The sequence below is a fragment of the Nomascus leucogenys genome, chromosome 25 (assembly GCF_006542625.1).
Source record: "Nomascus leucogenys isolate Asia chromosome 25, Asia_NLE_v1, whole genome shotgun sequence".
Taxonomy (NCBI): Eukaryota; Metazoa; Chordata; class Mammalia; order Primates; family Hylobatidae; genus Nomascus; species Nomascus leucogenys.
In genome coordinates this window covers 3937304-3948672 of record NC_044405.1, presented here as the reverse complement: position 1 = coordinate 3948672, position 11369 = coordinate 3937304, and positions in this window count along the sequence as shown.

Sequence of the window (11369 nt, the reverse complement as noted above, 5' to 3'; positions counted from 1 at the left end):
TTTTACAACGGTTACCTTGCTTTCCAAAGATAAATGTATTTTGGATTAGAAATCTAGTTGAGTTTTAATTTCTAATACCTCTTATAAAAGAGGAATTAATAACTTTTTAAAGCAGTATTCAAGTAAATAAAATACATTATTTTGTTTTCTAACAAAAGCAGTTCTTAGTTCAGGAAGAAAAGAGTAATCTGGCTTCTCTGTCAGTTTGTCTCCATAGAAATGAAAGCCTCCTCTGCTTCTTTCATTATTAGCTTCACACCAATGACTGATGCATTAGAATTTGGACAGAGTAAGTCAAGCCTCACTTCCAATTCAAATATAATGTCTATCTTCAAATTGAATGTGCTGTGAAATTGTTCTGTCTTTGAAAAAAAAAGTAAGATTATTTTGTGTGCCACTTTGGGTAAAGTTTCAAGAATACTTAAACTGTCCAAATTGTATTATCACCATCACTGAACTTAGTACACAAACAAAGCATTGTGAGGTATTTTTCTAAACTTTAGACTCTATAGAGAAATACAGGATTGCTTGACGGAAGAAAAGCAAAACTCCTAATTTAAAAAAAATAAGCCTATGTATTAAGAGAATGTTCTCGTAAGTTGCCTATGATGCTTCCAAAGAGTTTTTATCTAACAGATTGTCCCAAACAGCTAGATAAGTTTTAATAATGTATTATAGTAAAAGCTATAACCAATGCAGAATTAAAATGGGCTCTAAATTCTGTTTTTAATTCGTGTTTAGAATGTATTTATGAGGTAGATCCTTGCTTAAAGTATCTGCAGAAGCCCAGTAACTTGGCAGCTTCATGCATAAAGATATCAATGACATTTGCCTTAAATTTGGCAGCCTACCCTGGCTTGGGTCAGATTTTATTCTTGAACACAAGAAAGTATTTAAGCAAAGAAACACTTCAATTTAATTGAAAACAACTTTTTGTAATGCTAATGTGTTAAATTGGCCTGAGGGTATTAATTGATATTTCTTGATTTTGTTTTTTCTTTGAAGTATAACATTACTTTTTGGAGGGAATTTTTGAAAGATGCTTTCGATTTCTCTCAATTCTTTAAGTCATGCAAAATGAATTTAAAATCCAGGGAGTATGGATGCATTGCCTTAGTTTTGATGAGCTTTAAATTAAATGTGTGCAATATCAAAATATTCAAACTTACAAGTTGGGTAAATACATTTCCTGATTATGCCAGTATCTTAGTGCTTAATTGTTGCCACATTATCAAATTTGAATTTACTCTTTTTTGGCGTAATTCAGTAAGGTTGTTAACAGCCAGTGTGTTTGCACACATTTGGGTTTGTGTTTAGGTGGGTTAGGGACAGTCATAAAAGTTGGGGATATGTTGCATTTGATATCAGTAGTAGCATATTTCCAGAATATGAGCCATAAGTTGCAGTCCTGAATACAACAGTGTTATCCAAAGAAAGGAGTTTCTGACAAATACATAGCTTTACTAATGAGTACAGAACAAGTGGATGAAAGTGTGCATGTACTAAGGTCTTAAGTGGGGACTCTGATTTATTCCATTTAGATATTTCTACTTAAGCTCTAAAAGGGAGAGGTGCTCTTAAAAAAAACTTTGTGGTGCTGGTACTCACACTACTTTATTTGGATGAGTTCCTAGTAAAAAAATTTTTTGTTGAAGTATTTTGCACAGCAGTTTATCCAAGTATTTGGTAAACTTATAATTTAGTCCTATGTTAGTTTCCTTAATTGAATATGCAATTACTGTGTATGCAAATATAAGTATCAGGTACAGAGTTGAGTTCTAACAAGAGAACATGAAATATCACAAATATTGTTTGCCACACTTGGCTATTCTCTACAGTTGTTAGTAATTTTTGAGAATGTTTTGAACCATATCTCATGTACTACTGTTTAAAAAGTGGCAAAACAGACTGCCAGTCATCCATTACTAAATTTTCAGAGCTTATATGATTAAGGGGAGTGAGATAAGACTAATCTTTTTCACGTTCAGTTTTATAATTTGACACGTTAAATTGAGTTTTAAAAATGAGAAAAGTGTTTTTGACCGCACAGTTTATTCTCTTTAAAGTTCAGCCTTATAATTAAGCTAAAAATCAATTATGTTTTACTTTGAGATTATCATCTTACCCTTTGATGCTCATATTAATATCCAAATTAGTCTTTTTTAAAAGGCATGCACTTGAGACTCCAGTAATAGATGATTCAGGCAGCAGAATAGTGTTTTGTTGTGTCGTTGACTATGCACAATGGTGGAACAAAGACACGTTCTTAGTTTTTCAAAATACATGTTCATTTTACCACAAAGTGCCCATTTTTATATACATTTAAGGATGATTTTTTCAATGTCAAGTTCATGTTAGTGATTTCAGAAATATAGTCAAAATATATAGTCAAATATATCTTGACAGGCATCTTGAGATTTGGTTTTTCATTTTACCATATTCTTTATGACTGAAAATGGTTTTGTGTTTTCTTTTTGTTGTTTATATATAATTTTTTACCTTAGTGTTTACACTGGTAAGGCTTGTTAGTCCATTTTTGTGGTTTTTTTAAAGTAAGCTTTTAGATCTATTATTTTTTTAATGTTTCCCAGTTTGGGTTTTGTTTTGTTTTGGAAGAATCTGCTTTCATTATTAAATTATAAAATGTAAATGCTCTAAAGTAGGAATTTTTTAAGAGTAAATTATTTGTGTAGCTTATTAGGAGGTTCAGGTTAGTGACCATAAAGTGGTTTACTTGTACCTGAAAATTTTAAATGGTACCATGTAAAATTCTTGTATTGTCACTTTTTCTGATGTATGCCAGTTCATTTACAGACAAATGTTGTTACTAAGTGCTTATTAAGAAGTGTAATACGCTATAAAAAAAGTTAATACTTTTTGTTCAGATGTAAAGCAAAGATAATTGATGTCATTTCAGTGTATGATTGTATTTTTAACTTTACATTGGTGGGAGTAACTATTTGAGGAAATTTGTGGTGAAAATTAGTAAGAGATAAAACCCCCAACAGTTTATTCTTACCAAGTAAAGTTTTGTGGTCATGGGGCAGGGAAGAGTGTTAATTTACCAGAATACTAGAGCCCTCACACAAAATAAAGGTAACTTGGAGGAGGGTTATAATGCTTGCATCTCAGTATTTTCATTTCACTTCATCCTTTCATAATTGCCCTTATTATGGTGCAGTCTAACCTATTAAGCAACTTCTGGCTATGGTGACATTGATATGAACCATATTAAGTCTCCAAAACATCTAGTTTGTAACATACACTTTCCCTGTTCTTTTTAGTTTGAGTCCACGTTACTAATACATTTTAATAATATTTAATTATTTCACAATTTTAATTTACCAAAGTAAACAAAAAATCATGAAGATGAGTATTGCCCTCCCCCTAAAAATATTTAAAGATTAGTTGAACTTCCCTCAACTACACTTAAAGCAAAGGGGAATTTTAGTAAGTGTGTGTACGTTGTTTCTTTCAGACACATCTAGAATGTTTTTCTTTCACCGTACCTCCAAAAGAGGCAATTTAGAAAGTATTAAGAAGTGACTTTTGTTCAGTTCCATTTTGTGTATGTGTGTGTGTTTGTGTGTGTGCGCACGCGCGCGCATTAACCTTGCTTTAAAACAGTAGCATATACTATGGTCATTGAACTTAATCTCTCTGGTGTTAGAAATTTACTTTACAAAATTGTGTTAAGGCTTTTGGAAAAAGAAAATGAAACTGTTGTGGTAAAAACCAAGTTCGTTTCAAAAAAGTATTTAGACAATTATTTGGCTGTTATATTTTCTTTGAAAACTGCAATAATTTATATATTTGTATTGCTCTGCTTGGGAACTGTATATATGCTTGTCTACTATTTTTAATTTCACAACAATAAAATAAGTATTCTACTATTTTTAATTTTACAACAATAAAATAAGTATTTTGTTATCTGCTAGCTTAAGTGGATGCTTTTAAAAGTAGCTATATTTTTTTAAATAGTAGGTCTATATGAAGGGTTTTGCTTTGCAGGTTTAGGGAGTCTATAAATGATCTTATCTGACAATTTCTTGTAATAATCTTATCTCTGATATTTAATATTCTCTGTCTCAACAATACAGAAGCAGGAAATAAGATGCCTGTGACTTACTAGATGTGTATGCAATTTTTTTTAATTGGGGTGTAATTTATATATAGCGTTTTACTGTATTGTTTGAGTTTTAACAAATGTATGCAACTGTAGAGCCATCACTCCCTTTGGTTCCCTTCACAGTCACTTCACTTTCCATTTCCCTTCCACTGATTGTTCTGATCCTTTTTTTTTTTTTTTTTTTTTTTTTGAGATGGAGTCTTACTCTATTGTCCAGGCTGGAGTGCAGTGGCACGATTTCAACTCACTGCAACCTCCACCTCCCAGGTTCAAGCGATTCTCCTGCCTCATCCTCCTGAGTAGCTAGGATTACAGGGTGCACACCACCATGCCTGGCTAATTTTTGCATTTTTAGTAGAGACGGGGTTTTGCCTTGTTGCCCAGGCTGGTCTTGAACTCCTGACCTCAGGTGATCTGCCTGCCTCAGCCTCCCAAAGTGCTAGGATTACAGGTGTGAGCCACTGCGCCTGGCCTGATTGTTCTGATCTTTATTACTGTACTTTGCATTTGCCTGCATTAAAAACTTTACATAAATGTAGTCATACAGCATATGCTCATTTGCTCCAGGCTTTTTTCATTCCACTGGATGTTCTTAAAATTCATCCATGTTAGCTCAAAGATCAGTAATAGTTCATCGTTCATTTCCTTTTTTTTTTTTGGCTGAGTACTGCTCCTTTGTATGAATATATCATAATTTAATTATTCACCTGTCGATGGACATTTGAGTTTTTAGTTTGGGGCTTATATGAATATGAATATTTTTAAATCGGCTTTAAAAAATATTAAAATAGGAATACAACAAAATATTCAAGGTCACCTTTAGTTAGCATTACGAATCTGAATATTACATTACCAGTTTTTTTTCCACAAATGATTTTCAAAGTCATTTATATGATGCTTTTATGGCAACAAGCAGTTTAAAACTAGGAAACATGATTTTACAAAAGATCAGAGGCAAATTACAAAATAAGGACTGCTTGAGAATTGAAACATTTCGTGGGGTACTAGAAGAATCTGTCGTTTTTTAAAGTCTCTTCAAAGTCTAATAGTCATACTGCTTTGTTTTTCAGTAGAGGAAATGGAGACCAAGAGTCTGGTTTGGAAAGAGTACCAGACTACAAATGAAGTTCTCCTGTTTAGCTTTAACTAAGTGGCATTAAGAGAAATTGTAACTTTTCTAAGCCTGAATTTCTTAGGCTTTGCTCATGCTCAGTTTCCCAGCCTTCTTGGGAATTTTCAAACTATTTGTAAAATGGTTTGCTCTCCCCTAATTTTTAATGTCATCATAGGACCAGAAATTCTTTGCAGGTGTCTTAGAGGCTGACAAGTCATACGTGGATGATGGATAGAATAGGAAGGGGAGCTGCAGGCAGAACAAGGCCTGTTTTATATATTGATACTCTAAATTCATAAAAAGCTGTTCGAAAGGTTTTGCTTTTAGAATCTGATAAAAGTGATGCATTGGATCCTTGCAAGTTTACGTCTTTGGGTTTTATTTTCTATTTTTGATTTCGGTTTTGTGGTTTTTTGCTGTTCTTCCACATCTGAATCCCTTTCTAGTGTTTGGATGGCACAAGTCACCACCTCTAGAAGCAAAAACTTCAACCTCCTGTGTATCTGAGGCACCTCGCCCTGACTGGTAAAGCAAAGAAACTGGCTAGGAGAAGGCCTGTGTTGAGGGCATCAATGGCTAACTATCAGCAGGGACAACAGCCGTTACCCCAAATCCAGTAAGTACAACAGGTAAGTTCCTGACATCTGGTGTTTGAATAGCCATTGCCTTGTGTACATTAGACTGTGATCCTAGTAGTTGATTACATCACCTTTGTTCCTGCATGGTTTCCCAGCCTTCTGGGTGATCTCTCCCCATTGAATAAATTCCTTTATAGCCTAAGTCAACTAGTTGCTTTCTCTAGCTTGCAACTCAGAACTCTTGTTAAAACTAACCTCTTCCACTGGGTCTATGTCCTGTGTTCTACTATGATATCTTATGAAATTCATTTCCAGAGGTGAACTGCTAAGAGCCAATGCATATCTAAACTAACCCTCTGCCACATGGGCTGCCTTTTGAGTCACCTGAATCTGATGGGAAGATTCTGAAGAGAAATTAAACCTCTTGGTAATGCAGATGTCAGTTTTCCTGTTAAGAATGTGCTTTAGGATGGGCACGTTGGCTCATGCCTATAATCCCAGCACTTTGGGAAGCCAAGGCCGGTAGATTGCTTAAGTCCAGGAGTTCGAGACCAGCCTGGGCGATGTAGCAAGACTCTGTATGTACAAAAAATATAAAAATTAGCCTGGCATGGTGGCATAGGCCTGTAGTCCCAGCTACTTGGTGGGGCAGAGACTGAGGTGGGAGGATAGCTTGAGCCCAAGAGGTCAAGGCTGCAGTGAGCCGTGATTGTGCCACTGCAGTCTAGCCTGAGTGACAGAGCAAGACGTTGTCTCAAAAAAAAAAAAAAAAAAAGAGAGAGAGAAAAAAAGGAAACCACTGCTCCAAACCATAAACTGCCCCAGAATTTACTTCCCAAAAGATGTGGTAATGCTACTTTTCTGCTAAGAGACCTTTCTAGATTATCACTGCCTACAAAATAAAAGCCAGTCCCCACAGTTTAACATTTAAAGCCTTCACCATTTGGCATCCACTTATTTTCCATTTTAAATCTTTCATCAATTTTCAGATTTCGTTATGTTGCCAGAAACTCCACCAAGCCCTGTAAGTCTTTGGGTCTAAGAGATATAAAATCCAACAAGACTCTGTTGGTCAACTGGAAAGTTTTCTGCCAACAGATTGAAAGAATAAGGATTGAATAATGTTCATTGTATTTAGCAACCAGAAATTCATGGAGTACAGTTTTAATGGACCTGTGGGAGCAAAAGTAGATCACAACAGATTGTAATATGGATGCAAGGTAGTACCATGATTTGAATGTGTTCCCTGAAGTTCATGTGTTGGAAACTTAATCCCAAAAGCAACAGCATTGAGAGGTGGAGTCTACTAAGAGGTGATTAAGTCATGAAAACTCTGCCCTCACCGATGAATTAATGTTATGGACGGAGTGGGTTAGTTATCATGAGAGTGCCTTTGTTATAAAAGCAAGTTCAGCCCCCTCTTGTTTGCTTGCTCACATCCTCTTTTGCTCTTTCTACCATGTTATCACACAGCATGAAGTCTTGCTATCTTGCCAGATGCTATCACCATGTCCTTGGACTTCCCAACCTCCAGGACTGTAAGCCAAATCAATAACGGTTTGTTATTAATTATCCATTCTGTAGTACTCTGTTATAGCAACATAAAATAGACTAACATAGGTAGGATAGTGGATTTGAGGTATGATGTCTTTAAAATTTTATGAAGTGAAGTTGAGGCAAAGAGGATGTTGCGTCCAAGGTTATTTTTTTAAGGTTGGGAAGTACTTGAACGTGAATAAATACTAAGAGGACAGAGCCAGTAGAAAGGCTAACGATAGAGAGGTAGCAATAATCAAAGGAGCCCAGTTTGAAGACACAGAACAGAGTATCACACCGAGAATGACTTGTCTTTGAAGAGGTTTAGGATTACCTCAGGTTTTGACACTAGAGAAGGTAAAACTACAGATGAACGTATTTGAATCAGATTTGTTGGAGAGTAACTTGAGAAAGTACTTAAATGGCTGCCTCTATTTTCTGAGAAAGACGAAAAAGATAATGGGGTCAGGGACTCAAGGGAAGTGGTAAAGTGCTGAATAGCTACTACTTGAGGAATGAGAAGGGTCCTAACCATCAGAGGAGGGGTTCAGAAGAGGTGGAAATGAGGAACTATGACTCACCATTGGTTAAGGTTGCCTGAATTTGCTTTCTGATTTTGTTGCTGTAAAGAAGAGGTGCTTAGAAGAGTGAAAATGAGCGACCATGACCGTTTAGAAGAGGTGGAAATGAGGGACCATGACTCACCATTGGCTGAGGTTGTCAGAATTTGCATTTGGATTTTATTGCTGTAAAGAACAAGAGGGAATATTTTTGAAATGGGAGTAAACTAAACTGAAAGCACTACTGAAAATAGATTAGAATCTGAAACTGAGATAAATTTGTGGCTCAAAAAGAAAATTTACAAAACCGATAGATGAATTTCTAGTGTGGGATAGATGAGAAATATGAAAAGCTACTGCAAATGGCATATGGGAAAAATATGAATACTACAGTCTTAGTTTTTTCAAGCAATAATTTTATTTGTTCTGTCAGTATTTGGTGCGATGGCAAGGGTGGACTAAGACTCTTGTGAAAACCAAGCCCTTATAGGTCAGTTGGTATCCAGCTTCACCAGAGGGAAGTCAAGAAATCTTTAACCTAGATAAGAAGAGGTTTATAAGAGGATGGTCAGTACAGTGTACAGAATGTAGAAGAAAACCATAGCATAGCTAACGCAAGAGTTTCCAATCTGTAACTTCAAAGCAAAGAAAAGGCAGTGTGAATAGAGAAGGGCTATTGTAGAGGAAAGAGGCAACTGAACTGAAAAGTGATTAAGGCAGAAGAGGAAGTTGTAATGAGCAAGATGATTGCTAAACCGACATGCAGGAACTTCTAATCTTCTGCCACAACTAAGCACTTCTTTACCTCTCTTAGCCTCTGTTTTCTCATCTGTAAAAAATGAAATTGAACTTTATGATCTTTAGGGAACCTTCCAGCTCTAACATTCTACAAGTATAATGAATTTTAAGAAACCTACAGTGGAAAATCTCCCAAGCCCCTGTATGAACAGCAGAACTGAGCTGAAAGGGCACAAAGAAAATGTGGTTTCATTTTAAGAGGAAACTGTGAGGTGCTGTTATAGCAAAGCTATTTCTGTGATCACCTGTGACAAAAGAGAAAAGAGAGCTGAGTCAGCCTGGCTCCTATTATAAGCAGCTACACAATCCTCTGCATACTGTTTAAGAGCATCTATGTTGTAGAAAGAAAAAAAGGTCTATATATTTTGGCATCTTGTTACTCTCTCACATTCCATATCAGGGAAACTATTGGGAGAGAATGTTCTCTTAGGAGTAACAGTGGGATGGTTCTCCCACACAATCAGAAGTTGGGTCACCTCCAGCACAGTTCCTAAAGGCTGGCTCCTGTGTGTGGAAAATGAGACACATAAAGGCAATGTGGTAAGCTAGTTAATAGGATAGAATTTATTCATCAATAAAATTGTTCTTTGTTCTGAGATTATGTCTTTCCTATGGGAATAGTAAATTTTTCTTTCTTTCATGAAGTGATGACAATAGATGGTAGATTTTCATTTTTGCTTATTTGTTTAGTTTTAAGTCCTTACTTGGTGAAATTAAAACCACAATCTTGTATTGGTCTATTAGTCAGGGTTCTCCAGAGAAACAAAACAATGTATATATGTGGAGAGAGAAAGATTGGTTTAATTCCCTAAACCAGCTCTGGGGGCTGGCAAGTCTGAAACCTGCAGGGCAGGCTGGATGGGTGGAAACTCTGAGAGTTGATGCTGCAGTCTTGAGTCTGAAGTCAGGTCAGAGGCAGAATTCCTTCCTCTTCAGGGGACCTCAGTCTTTTCAGACCTTCGACTGATAGGACAAGGCCCACCCACATTATAGAGAGTAACCTGCTTTACTCAAAGCCTACTGATTTAAATGTTAATCATATCTAAAAGCTACTTTCAAAGCAACACCTAGACTGGTTTTGACAAAACAACTGGGCATCATATTTTCCATTTTATTTCAATTTTATTTTAATACTCCATGAATTTAACAAGTCTGGAAACCATGAATCTGGCACTATTTTATCCAAACAGTTGTCTCTGAGCAGCACAATCCTAAATCCTCTACTTGGGTCATCACAATCTCCAAAGAAAGAAGTGCATGTAAGAAGCTCTTCCACTGTTCTGAAGTTTGCCATGTGTTCTAAAAGGGCTTAGAGGAACAGCTTATTATTTTTTAGAATAATCCTTTGTGTAAGAAAAATACAAGTTATTTCATTTGTGGTGTTATTTTTTCCTCTTAATCTAGTGTTCAATCAGAAATTATTTGAAGACTGAGTGTCATACAAAAAGTAAAAGATTCAATGCCTCTAATAATTCAATATTCAATAATTTTAGATAAATTATTAAAGAGTGTTAGAATGTTGAACATTTGGTTTGTTCCTCTCTTATTCTCCTTGCTCCCTCCCTCTGTACCCCACAAACACCTATCCAGAAAATCATCTTGTATAAGAGAAGGATCCTCCTGAATCCCATCTACCACCAACCCACAGCATATGTTTCCTTGAAAAAATTTAAATAGTCCCATCTATTGGAAGAGCTCTAGAGTTCCCCAAGACTAACTGGGTAAATAACCAAGTTGCTGGCCATCTTGCTGTGGACAAGCTTGTTCCTTTTTGTCCTGATCAGATAGCTCTGAAACTAGAAAAGACAGCACCTGGACCTCCTGCTAAGTTTCTCTTCACTGTTCCTGCCTACTGCTTCTCACAAAAGCCCCAGAAAAATGTGGGGACCCAGTGAACTGCTGTTGCCCTATAGAGACAATGGGGCACCTCCCTTGCTTAAAATGCAGAGGGAGTTGAGCTAGTGACATGCAAAACCACATTTCCTTTGCTGCCTCCATCTCTTCTCATCTTCATACCTGTGTGAATAAAGTATGGGGAAATAGACTCACATCTTGCAGGACTACACTGCTTTTCATCAAAGTATGGAAGAAATTTCTATCCCAGATGGACACAGATTGGTCTCATCTCAGATGACAAAGTAACCAGCATGTGGGATATATAAATATCATAGGAAAGTACTAAAAATGTAGAGCTAGAGGGACCTTCAGGAGTCTTGTAGCTTTTATTTGATTTGATTTGGTTTGGTTTGGTTTTAGCAGAGGTCTTTTTTTTTTAAAAAAAAAAAATCCTTCAAGAATTAAAAAATGTGAAATATATAGGAAATAGAGCTGCTGCTGCTCTGCTCGAAAGACAATGGAGATTATTCGACCAAAGTCCCCTTTGTATCCCTCTCAGTGACAATCCCCTAGTTTCCCAAACCTTCTATCATGAGCCTCTGAGGCAGCTATGAGAGACCAGCAGGCCCCTGGTTACCTGCAAAGCACCTTTTAGAAACTGCTTGTTTACTCTGATACCTTTAGGTGGCCTAAGTCAGTTTAGAAACTTCCAAACATTCTATACCTTGTTAGCCACAGAGGCAAAGACAAGCACCAAATCTCCTGATTCCATTTCCAAAGCTCCCATGACCTGATACCACTTCCAACTGGGCTTCTAA